Genomic DNA, 12,995 nt, shown 5'->3' on the forward strand with positions numbered 1-12,995 from the left:
TTGTATTATTCTATCTTCTGCCTGATACTTAACACATAAGAATTACATACAACACATTTAACAGAGGAAAAATCTAGGGGTCGCATTAGCACAAAATATTAGACTTAGTTATGATGTTTGTGACTTGCATGTGTGAAGATAGCATGTTGTGATGTAGCATGGAGTGTTATCCCTACCTGTTTGGTTACCGTAGGCTTTAAAGTTTTGAATGAGCTTGGAAGATGGGTTAATTTTATAATCAAGATTTATATCAACACAGCCAGCCTGTAGCTTTTATTTCTACTTTTTAGGAATTAGTCACATGTCAGCACATTGGAAGATTATATATTCCTTTCTTCCTAGCATTGACCACACCCAAAAACATCTGAATTATCACCTTGAGATTCTCTGCTCTGCTTGCTGCTTTACTGGTGGTCCTGGGCATTTAATCTTGAATTAACGCCCTTTAGAGCCAGAAGCAGTAAAGTCAGAAGCAAATGTTCTGAAACCAGATTGGTGCATTATAGTAGCAAATGCAAAATTACCAACAGTTCCTTCTGCCTAAGTAGCATGGGGCTCTCAGCCTGTCACACTTCACAGGCAAGAGAAGAAATATGAAAAGTGAATCTTGCTTCTACTATAAATATGGCTTGCATTCCATAAGTATAATATATAAATATTAAACACACACACAAGTACATGTATAATGTAACATTTTATGGATTTTTTTTGAACGGCCTTTCTAGTTCTTGCAATAATTCTAACTTGTCAACGAATGTATCCGTGACACAATGTCCGGGAAGTTTCTAATTTTTACATTGTTTGACAATCAACTCATCCTATCAATTCAAATAGGAATCTGACTTTGTTATAAGAGGATTTATGTCCATAGAGAGGCCTCAATACTTTAAACCTAAAATTCTGGCAAGCCATTTGCAGTTTAACTGAATTCATTAGTGGGGGTTTTTTTTTAAAGTTAATTTTCTATATATGTGGAGAACCAGTTTATATTAGCTCAGCATGGCATCTACTAAGGGAGAGGTGGGGATGCCAAACAATAAAAAATATAATGTACCATCTTGCCCGTATTGTGATATGCAGCTATGAAAGGGATGAGCTTGCATTGTGAGTCCAGGATCAATAAAGGAGAATATTTGTAGCTCAGGGAAATGAGCAGTCTTGGTGATCTCTTGAGCTTGATTTTCATTGCCCAAACTAGGTAACATCATCAGTGTTAGTAAGAAGTGGGGTTTAGCACCAAATTTAACACACATGCTTCCCCCTTCACACCTGAGACCTTGTACCATTAATGAGTCACATGACACCAGGGAGGGAAACGGCTCCTTGGACCCCATTTGGACATTATCACTTAGGGGTGTACTCACTTTTGTTGCCAGCAGTTTAGACATTAATTGTTAGATTCGGGCAACGAGAGAACAGACTCCAGACGATAGTGACAACAACAGCTCTTTATTTAGTAGTAGTAGTGATCCAGCTTAGCTTGGGGTCTAGAAGCTCCCCTTTTATAGGGATCGGGTACACCTCCCGTCCAATCAGAACAACCCCTTGTTCCCGCCCTAGTGGCGGACCTGAGTGGAGACTACAGCAGTTTATGCTAATATCTAACATTAATGACTGTGTGTTGTATTATTTTGAGGGGACCGCACATTTACACTATTATATAAGCTATATACTCACTACTATACATTGTGGCCAAGTGTCATTTCTTCAGTGTTGTCACATGAGTAGTTATACTTAAATATTTACAAAATGTGAAGGGGTGTACCAGGGATGGGTTCCTGCCAGTTCTAACCTCTTCTATAGAAAAGGTTCCACAAATCTACCGTGCTGTTTAGAACCGGTTCCAGCTCCCTCCCCCTGCCTGTCCGCACATCATCAAGATGAAGAGTCAGAGGAGGAATTCTGGGAGTTGAAGTCCACAAGTCTTGAAGCTGTAAGTTTGAACACCCCTGGGGAGTTTTCTCTAAAGGGTTAGAGGTGCAAGGTTCTTGTAACTTGACAGCTGTAAGACTTGCGTGCTTCAAATGCCAGAGTTTCTGAGCCAACATTTTGGTTGCTAAGCAAGAGCGTTGTTAAGTGAGTTTCACCACATTTTACAAGTTGGCCACACCTGCCCAGCCACATGGCCGGCAAGCCACTCCCACAAAGCAGGCCACACCTACAAAAGAGGTTCTAAAAAAATTTGAAACCCATCACTGGGGTGTACTCACTTCTGTGATAAACTGTAGATATTTTTTACATCTGTGTGTCTGTTGATGGCTAATTTTTCAGAGCCAGAGTTCCAGGCTTCTAGAAATTCCCAAGTGTTTTGGGACTTGGTTTGGTCTAGGATGGTCACAGTTTCCCAACTGAAACTATGGTTAAGTCTGTCCATAGGTTGTGAAATTAAAGAGTTTTCATCATGTCTTCTGACTGCTAGTTGATGTTCATGGACATGTTCTGCCAGTTTTCTGCCTGCTTGTCTTACATAGTAGCTGTTGCAATCATTACACAGTGTTTTGTAGATGACTTCTGTCCTTTTCTTCTAGGGATGCTGGGTCTTATGGCAGAACTAGTCTTGCCATTTGCAATCTAGAGAATAATAATAGCAAGAGCAGCTGTTTTCTAATCCATCTTGTGGGCCAATCTGTAGCCTTCCAATGCATTGAGGCTGATACTTCGAGGCCTACCAAGACAGATGCATAGAACATTTGAAAATTTACACTCTTAGTATATGGCTCTTACCAGCCTATATCTACTGCTCTGTCTGAAGGAAGGAACTTTCTACAGCAGTAAATAAAAGTGCTGTGGCATTCTGTGGCAGCCTTGCCCTTATAGGTATGCACTTTTCAATAAATTAGCTTATCGCTCAAATTAGCTTGACCTGGCTTGAACCTCATAGGAATGAAAGAGCTCCAAGTAACCTCCAGAGTGGACACCTAAGTTTAGATGAGTGCAGTTGGTAGCCTTTTCAGCTTAATTTGCTTATTTTAACTCCCAAGGAATATGGCTGGAAAAAAAATAAATTTTGCAAAGTTCACTTGTACAGTTTAATAATGGTCATTTTCAGCCGAAAATGCCATTTGGAAAAGAAGGAAATAAAGAACAAGAAAAGGTGAAATTGCTATAAGGAAGATAAGACTTCAGCAATTTAATACTCTCCAGATCTGTTCCGTGGTACAATTTTCAAATTTCTCACACATGTGGCCTTTGGCTGCAGTTTTATTTAATGGACAGCCATGGACCACAATTGACAAAGCAGTGAGGTCACCAAAATGGGCAGAGGGGGAATGGGTTCAGATTTGTTTTGGAAGGGAGCATTTTGGGCATAATCAAAGTGCTTCCTGCTTGTTGTTGATTTCTTTCTTTCTTTCCTTCCTTTCTTCCTTCCTTCATTTCTTTTTCTTTCCTTGGTTCTTCTCTTCCTTCCTTCCTTCCTCCCCCCCCCTCTCTCTCCACTTTGTAATGTGTTAGGATGGAAGGAATCCAGGTCCTTTTAAATCACTATTCCTTGAAGGTCAGAACTCTGAAAATTGGAGGTAATTCAAAGTGCTGAGGATGAAAAATTTAGAAAGTCATACTTAAATGGAACGTAATGTGCAAGTACTATTTAACTCTTCTAATATTTTTATCTCACTTCAGCTCAAAAGGGGGAACTCTTTTGTCATATGTACTTACTGAGATCTCATCATTTTTAAGTCCCATTAGTTTCAATGGATCTGTTCAATATATGGTTGAATCTGAAACCATCCAATTTTTTTAACCGACCCTATATATTGACTGAACATACAACAGAAGCTTAAAACCCGACATGGGATTGATTTAGAGAAATGGCACAAATTGTGGTCACAAAATTATAAAATGATGATGTCAACTGCATATAGAGAAAATTTGTACAAGATGTTTTACAGGTGGCATCTACCCCCAATGAGAATTGCAAGAATGTCTAAGGATAAATCAGAAAAGTGTTGAAAATGTCATCAGATATCGGGTTCTTACTACCACATGTGATGGACTTGCATTGAAGCTAAAAGATAATGGACTAAGATTCACATGTGGTTGGAGAAAATGATACACAAAGACATAGATTTTAAACCAGAGATTTTTTTATTGGGAATTATATCAGAAACTTACAATAAAGACTTGAAATATTTGATTATAAATGTTCTAACAGCAGCTAGAATCGTATTTGCAAAAAATTGGAAAAATGAAACAATACTAAAACTAGAGGAAGTTATTCGAAAGATAATGGAGTGTGCTGAAATGAGCAAATTGACATTTGAAATCAGAGAACAAGAAGATGAACAATTTTATAAGATATGGAACTAGTTTTATCAGTGATTGGACAAAAAAAACCTGGAAATGAAAAATGTTTTACGTATGTTTTAATTGAAGGAGATAAGTAATAATACAATTCTGTTGTTAAATAGATTAATAATGATACAATGAAAGGCCGACTTACATATGAATTGAATAATTTAGAATACTTTGCTTTAAAATGAAGGATAAGGATAATAATGAATCTGTGTACATTTAATAGACGATTGGTAATATTATACAAAACCCTAGGTAGTGATGTATATTACAAAGATATTTTGTTGTTGATAGTTTAATAAGGAAGTAATGAAAGATTTGTATATTTATGAAGCAAACATTTAGAATACTTTATTTAAAAATGAAGGAACAATATTTTTGTTGGAATGTATGATGTACAAGGACAACAATGAACATAAACATACTTGATTGATGATTAGTGGGACTATGCATAATTGAAAGTAGTGATGTATAAACCTAAAGAGTTGGAAAATTCTTTTACATTGTAAAAATAATTAGAATGAGATAAGTGATTACATAAAGGTATATTGTTAGTAAATAGATAATTAAGAATGCAAGGGAATTAGGTTTGCTGAAAGGAAAGAAATATTAACCGTAATTGAACATATGATGTAAAATGAAAGTGAGGTACCTATTCATATTAGATGAAAAATTTGTGACTGTATATGTAACTGAAAATATGGATGCACAAAGCTTGTAACCAAACGACATGCTGTACGTAATGGATGAGAATTTTTTATGTTTAAAAAAATAAAAAAAATTTTTAAAAAAGAAGCTTAAAACCCAGCCTTGCTTACAATGACAAATGTACATCTTCCATTTGTTAACAAAAGAACTGTTTCTTCCAACCAGAACAAGAAACAATCAGAAATTGTGGCGCTCCATACTGGAGGTTTTTAAGAAGAGACTAGACAGTCACTTATCTGAAATGGTATAGGATCTCCTGCTTGAGCAGAAGGCTGGACTAGAAGACCTCCAAGATCTCTTCCAGTTCATTCTATTCTGTTACATAAGATCACCCCAGCACAAGAAAGAAGCAATTTTTAACATTTCTTCCTTCTTCCCTATAATCCCATGATTAATCCGGCAGGGCCTTATTACCCTTGAACTATATTTTAGGAAGACACAAGCTGCAAAGGGAAAAGGGGAGCAATTAAAGTTACCCACTAGGACTACTGAGTTAGATTTTGGTCAGAGGGAGCTTAGAGTAGTAAGAGAGAGCAAAGTAGGGAGACTTCTATAAAGCAACAGAGCAGGAAGTAGAGGAAATTATCGGCTGTAAAACAGTTTCTCACTTTCACTTGCACATGCATAATTGAAAAGGTACCTAAGAATCCTGGCCATAAATTCTGTGGCATGCATGCAACACCAAGGGTTAAAAATGTTTTATCTGTTTTGGTCCTAGAAAGAAAATAAATCCCAATGTGGAACGACACCCTGTGGCAGTTTTGGGTAATGCATGTCTTAAGGATGGAAAATTTTCTCTGAAACCATTACTAGACGTTTTCATAACAAAACAGTTGCAATGAGAAGCCCTTCTTGCATCATACTGCTGCTCACATTTTAAGGATGTAGAATGAAAATGAGTCTAGAGGATCAGATGCCGGGGCAAAAATGATATGGTAACTGTAACACTATTTCTGAGCCTTTCTTGGACCCAATAGAATCTCTCATAATCACAGCTGATTTTCCTGATTTTATGAAATGGTCATTTTCTTGCTTCTTGCTTTACACTGCATAATTCCTACTGTTGGAGGAAATGTCCTTCTGGGTTCAGCTCCAAGTGGAGAGAAAGACACTGGAAACATGGAGGCTGATTGGAAATATGGTTTTAATGGTGGAAGAAAAAAGGGCAGAGATGCTGAGAGTTTTATACCCTCTCTGGGCTTTGGAATTTGAGCTTGTATTCTGATTGGTTGTGAAGGAGGTTAGCACCCACCCCTTTCCTAGAAAAATGAAATATCCTAGGAAATATCGAAAAGGCAGAGTGTTATAATTTCCCTAGATGAGAAGTAAAGAAACATGTTTTTTTAGGCAGGAAGCAGGCTCACTCTTAATAGCCCCCACCTTCCTCAATAGCCCACAGCAGATGTCCTTAAGAGATAGCTATGTCTGTTCATAGCAGTGGTGGGTTGCAGGCGGTACACACCGATATCGTTCTGGTACGGTGCTCTGGAGGTCCCGCCCACCCGCCAGAGCGCCTTACTAGTCCTTTAAGTCTTTGGCGTTTCCGCGCATGTGCACTGCACGACACTCCGCTGAGCAGCTGGAGCAGGCTCACGGAGGTGCTAAGACACATGCACGCACGCTGGTGGGAACGGGATCCGGAACCCACCACTGATTCATAGTGAAATGCCCTCACCCAAGATTCAACAAAGGTAGAATTAGCCCTTTACCCATCTCACCACATGGCACCTAGGAAGATCACATCAGCCAGCAAAGGCTCCAGCAAGCCTGGGACACAGACAGCCTACAAAGAAAGACACCCACCCACCCCCGCTTCCTGGGAGTAAGCAACCAATCAGAATACATTTCTTACACAGGAACAGGAAGCTCATAAGGTGGAGCCCAGAGAGGGCGTAAAACCCAGGGACTCTCAGCATCTTGGCCCTTTTTTCTTTTTCAACAAATTTGAGGCATGTGATCTCCCTTTTCAAACAAGACCTAAAACCATGATGTCCTGTCCATTAAAACCTTCTTTCCAAATAGCTTCCATGAATCCAGTGTCTTTTTCCCTACTTGGAACTGAACCCAGAAGGACATTTCTTCCAACAGTTGTCAGGCTCCCATGGGTCCATGCAAGGGCAACTCTGTAGGCCAGTGATGGCTAACCTTGTTCCCATTGCATGCCAAAAGCGGGGGGGAGGGCAGGGGAGGGTCTTGCATGGGTGTGCCCACACCCATAATGTTGTGCGCTCGACACCCCCCCACACACAGACTTCTGACATGCAATGGATGGTTTTTCACCCTCCCCAGGCTCCAGAGGCTTTCTAGGAGGCTTTCTAGGAGCCTGGGGAGGGCAACAACAGCTTCCCCCGTCCCCACCGCCCACCCCCAGGAGACCCTCTGGAGGCTTCAGGAGTTTTCCCAAGGCTCCGGAGGGCAAAAAACGGCCCTACAAGCAACCTGGAAGTGACTTCAAGTTTGCCCATAGGGGCGTTTTTGTGTTCCGGAGGCTTCAGGGAAGACTCCTGAAGCCTCCGGACAGTCTCCGGGAGGCGGGGGAGGCTGTTTTCACCTTTCCCAGACTCCTAGCCTCTGGAGCCTGGGGAGGGTGAAAAACTGGTCCATTGCTGACAGGGCAACGCCTTGCTCCCCTAACAAATGGCTCCATGTGCCACAGGTTCGCCATCACGGCTATAGGCTGTCCTAAGTCCCAGGCTTGGTTGAGCCTTGCTAGGTGATGTAATCTTTCCAAGTGCCATGTGGTGAGAAGTGTAGAGGGCTAATCCTATCATGTCTTAATCCCATCACCCTGGAGCTGAAGGGGCGGCGGGGGGGGGGGACGGGACAAGGAGCTGCAGGGAGGTGCTTTGTCTTTAAAAACATGTTTCACCTTTTCTCATCCAGGAAAATATAATAGTCTGCCTTTTTAAATATTTCCCAGAATATTTCATTCTTCTAGGAAGGGTGGGTGGGTGCTAACTTCCTATAGTACCTTAATATGTAATTGGGACAAAATTAAACTTAATAATATAGATATGATTTAGCCCCTGAAAGTCAGTTCATGGACTTTGACTGAACTGCCAAAGGCCATTTTATAAATAGATGCAAAAATGTTTTTTTTAAAGAATAATGTGACCTCCATATTGAACTTTAAAGTGGGGCATGCGCTCACTTGCATAAAAATAATAGCTAATAATTTTTTAAAAATCAAGAAAAATGTGGGTTAGACAGCATCACCACAAGATGGATACCTAACTGGCTGACCAACCGCACTCAAGGTGTAGTCCTCAATGGAACTGCATCTTCATGGAGGAAATATGCAGTGAAGTACCCCAAGGCTTTGATTTGGGCCCAGTACACTTCAACATCTTCATCAATGATTTGGATGAGGGAATAAATGGAGAACTCGTCAAATTTGCAGATGACGCCAAGCTGGCAGGAATAGCCAACACTCCAGAAGATAGGCTTAAGATACAAAAGGATCTTGACAAACTTGAACAATGGGCACTATCTAAAAAAAAGAAATTCAATGGTGAAAAAGTAAGGTTCTACATTTAGGCAACAAAAACAAAATGCACAGGTACAGTATATGTGGTATCTTGCTCAATAGTGACAGGGATCTTGGAATCCTAGTGGGTAATCATTTAAATGAGCCAGCAGTGTATAGCAGCTGCCAAAAAAGCCAACACAGTTCTAGGCTGCATAAACAGAGAGATAGAATCAAGATCACGTGAAGTGTTAATACCACTTTATAATGCCTTGGAAAGGCCATACTTGGAATACTTGAATACTGCATTCAGTTTTGGTTGCCACGATGTAAAAAAGATGTTGAGACTCTGGAAAGAGTACAGAGAAGAGCAACAAAGATGATTAGGGGATTGAAGGCTAAAACATACGAAGAACAGTTGTAGGAACTGGATATGTCTAGCTTAATTAAAAGAAGCTCTAGGGGAGACATGATAGCAGTGTTCCAATATCTCAGGGGTTGCCACAAAGACGAGGGAGTCAAGCTATTCTCCAAAGCACCTGAGGGCAGGGAAAGAAGCAATGGGTGGAAACTAATCAAGGAGAGAAGCAACTTAGAACTGAGGAGAAATTTCCTGACAGTTAGAACAATTAATCAGTGGAACAACTTTCCTCCAGAGGTTGTGAATGCTCCAACACTGGAAGTTGGTAAGAAGAGATTGGATAAACATTTGTCCGAAGTGGTGTAGGGCTTCCTGCCTAGGCAGGGGGTTGGACTAGAAGACCTCCAAGATCCCTTCCAACTCTGTTATTCTATTCTATTCTAATAGCTAAAATAAGTGAATTCAGTGCCATGAGATTCCAATCATTAAGCAAGGTCATTCCGTCAAATATACTTACATTTCCTTTTTAAATTGCCATCATACATCTCCTATGATCTTTGCAATCAGCCACATATGTGAGGATGTGCACCCATGTCTGTATGAAGCCATAGCATTAAGGCAACTATGTCTAATGGTTGCAGTTGTAGATGCAAAATAAGGTATGATTAACAACATGGGATACATGGCTGTGCTGTTGATCACTTAGACCAGGAGTGAAAATCTGTGGTTTTTCATGGCTTGTGAGCAGGAACATTCAAATTAAGGATACTTGCAAAGAATGGGGCATCTTCCCATTCAGCCTTTGGCAGTACATAAGAGGCACCATCCTCAGAAAGACAGATGGGAAGTGGACCAGCCCTGCCAAAGGCACCTGTCATTCCTCATAAATGTAGTATGCAGCCTGTAATTAAGGTCTGTCATGTGAGCTGATGAACCTATTAACTTCTGTCAAATGAATTTTGCTTAACAATACTGTGGAAAATTAACCAAACAGCTCTAAACTCTAACAACTAAGCAAGACAAGGGACTTTGCTTGTTTGTTTGTTTTTATTGGATTTATATGCCGCCCTTCTCCCAAAGGACTCAGGGCGGCGTACAACATTAAAAAACACACATCCCAAAAGTTAAAAAGAAATTAAATACATAGCCAAAAAAAAAACCCACCCCAAATTTATAAGACAATACATTTTAAAATGAGTTAAAATTAACAGGCCAGGCCAGCTTGCTGGAAAAGGCAACTTTTTAGGGCATGTCGGAAGGACCGGAGGTCGGGGATTATGCGGAGCTCCGGGGGCATCTCATTCCAGAGGGAAGGCGCTCCCACAGAGAAGGCTCTCCCCCTGGGGGTCACCAGCCGACACTGTTTGGCTGATGGCACCCTGAGGAGGCCAACTCTGCACCCTTACCTAGGCAGCCAAGTGACTGCCTAATTTAAATACATCTTGTAGTTAGCAAAGTATGGGGGTGGTCTGATCCCCAAGTCATTATCAAGTGGAATAAACAGCCATGGGCGCACTGCACTTCATCAAGCCCAATCTCATGCCTGATGTAGGGAAATCAAGAGGCCTGGCAACTCTAAGAGTTACCTGCTCACTTTCACCCCTTTCTCCCTGGTAGGTTTCCATCAGTTATGTACTTCTATAGCTCTTCACATTCATTTCTTCCCCCTCTGCATAATACATCAAAAGCCTGGAAATGATTTGCTAATGTTTTTCTCACTCTGTTATTAGAGCAGTGTTTTCAACCTTGGCAACTTTAAGGTGTGTAGAATTCATCTCCCAGAATTCCCTACTCAGCAATTATGTTTGTTTGCACTTACTGTAACTTTGCTGGTATTTTGTTGTCATTCCTTATATGTATAGATTGCCTGTAATTAGGTTTATTGTATGAGCTGGTAAACTTATTCACATCTGTCAAATGAATTTCATTTAACTATGTAGCAAAAAGTAGACTTCCTTATGTTCTGGGTGGGAAAAGTGATGCTTAGACCATGTTCAACATCTGTGTCTCCTACACACACACACACACAATGTCTCTCTGTGTGAATAATTTGAACTTCTGCTCTGGAAATTCTAATTTATGACAAAAGACATACACTTGGAAGAATCTATTTATCTCTTCTTGATGAACGCTGTGGGGTTTTCTCCAGCCAAACAGATGTTTGGCATGTTACTGTTTATTTTTTTTCCTCTGACATTTTCATTCTTTCTTGCTTTGCTTCATTAAGTGCTTCTTACTGACTCCAACACTGGAGTGATTGGCACTAAGGGAAAAGAGTGTTTTGGAGACATAAATAAACGTGTGTGTATGTATAAGAGAATAAGCATAATCAAACATTATAAATAATGCCTAATCTCAATGTTGCAATAAATCATCTAATAAAGAAGAGGTAGTCCTCAAATTATAACAGTTCATTTAGTGACCATTCAAAGTTACAACGGCACTGAAAAATGTGACTTATGGCCATTTTTCAGTTGCAACCTTTGCTGCATCCCTAAAATCAAATTTCAGGTGCTTGGCAACTGGTTCATATTTATGACAGTTGCTGTGTCCCAAGGTCATGGGATCTTTTTTTGCGACCTCCTGACAAGCAAAGTCACTGGGGAAGCCAGATTCACTTAAGAGCTGGGTTACTAATTTATAAACTGCAGTCATTCACTTAACAATGGTGGTAAGATAGGTCGTAAAATGGGGCAAAACTCACTTAACAAATGTCACACTTAACAGAAATTTAGGGCACAATTGTGGTTGTAAGACGAGGACTACCTTATTTCAAACCCATGCTTTCTAGGAGAAGGTGCTCAGCACTATTGCAACACTGCTGATGGCTCCAGATTAAAGAACTGTTAAGGGCATAATGGCAAGCAAAGTAATTTTAGATTCTGAACTTAACTGTTTTAGGTGTCCCAACTTACGGTGTTAGTATTGTGATGGGAACTCTTCAGACCTAAAATGCAGTGCTTCATTTACTTCAAAATGTGGTCAGGAAGGCCTGATTAATTTGGATGGGTTTTGCTGGATGGCAGCCTGTCTTGTGCCTCAAACTGAGTCCCCTTCACTGTCTCTGGAAGTTGACAGCGGCAGCCAAAAAAGCCAATGCAATCCTAAATTGCATTAACAGAGGGATACAATCAAGATCAAGTGAGGTATTAATACCACTCTATAAAGCCCTACTAAGACCACACCTAGAGTTCTGCATCCAGTTTTGGTCACCACACTATAAAAAAGAGGTTGAGATTTTAGAAAGAGTGCAGAGAAGAACAACAAAGATGATTAGGGGACTGGAGGCTAAAACATATGAAGAACGGTTGCAGGAACTGGGCATGGCTAGTTTAATGAAAAGAAGGACTAGGGGAGATATTATAGCAGTGTTCCTATATTTGAGAAGCTGCCACAGAAAGGAGGAGATCAAGCTATTTTCCAAAGCACCTGAAGGCCAGATAAGGAATAATGGATGGAAGCTGACCAAGGAGAGATGCAACCTGGAAATAAGGAGAAATTTTCTGACAGTGAGAGCAATCAACCAATGGAATGGAAGTTACTTTTGGAAGTTGTGGGAGCTTCATCACTGGAAGCTTTCAAGAAGAGATTGGAGTGCCATCTGTCAAAAATGGTGTAGGGTCTGCTTGGGCGGAGGGGAGGGGTTGACTTATAAAGTTCCTTCCAACTCTGTTAATCTGTAATCTGTATATCTGCTAGCCATCTCTTTCCTGCAGCAATTAATGTTTTAGGAATTAAGGATATAATTGTCTTGCTTTTTACGATATTCTCCATTGACTGATCAGGAATTCTTCCATTACTACCTTGTTTTATTTAGTTTCCAGATTATTAGAATTTGTGGGTGCTTCATTCCAGATTGTTAGAATTTGTGGGTGCTTCATCAGTGGAGGCTTTTAAGAAGAGACTGGACAGTCACTTATCTGAAACGTTAGGATCTCCTGCTTGAGCAGGGGGGGTGGACTAGAAGACCTCGAAGGTCCCTTCCAGCTCTATTCTGATTCTGGTTTGGACGTAAAGCGATCGATTCCAGCTCGTTGCAATCTCTCTGTCCTCGTCGCATCCCCCAGTGCTTCTTTTCATTATGACGTCAGCACCTCCTGGCAACAGGAGAAAATGGTTCCCTCGGCAACGTAAACAAGAACGGAGAACAATGGAAGAGGCGGAATG

The sequence above is a fragment of the Natrix helvetica genome (genome assembly GCF_964273705.1).
Source record: "Natrix helvetica genome assembly, chromosome: 1".
Taxonomy (NCBI): domain Eukaryota; kingdom Metazoa; phylum Chordata; class Lepidosauria; order Squamata; family Natricidae; genus Natrix; species Natrix helvetica.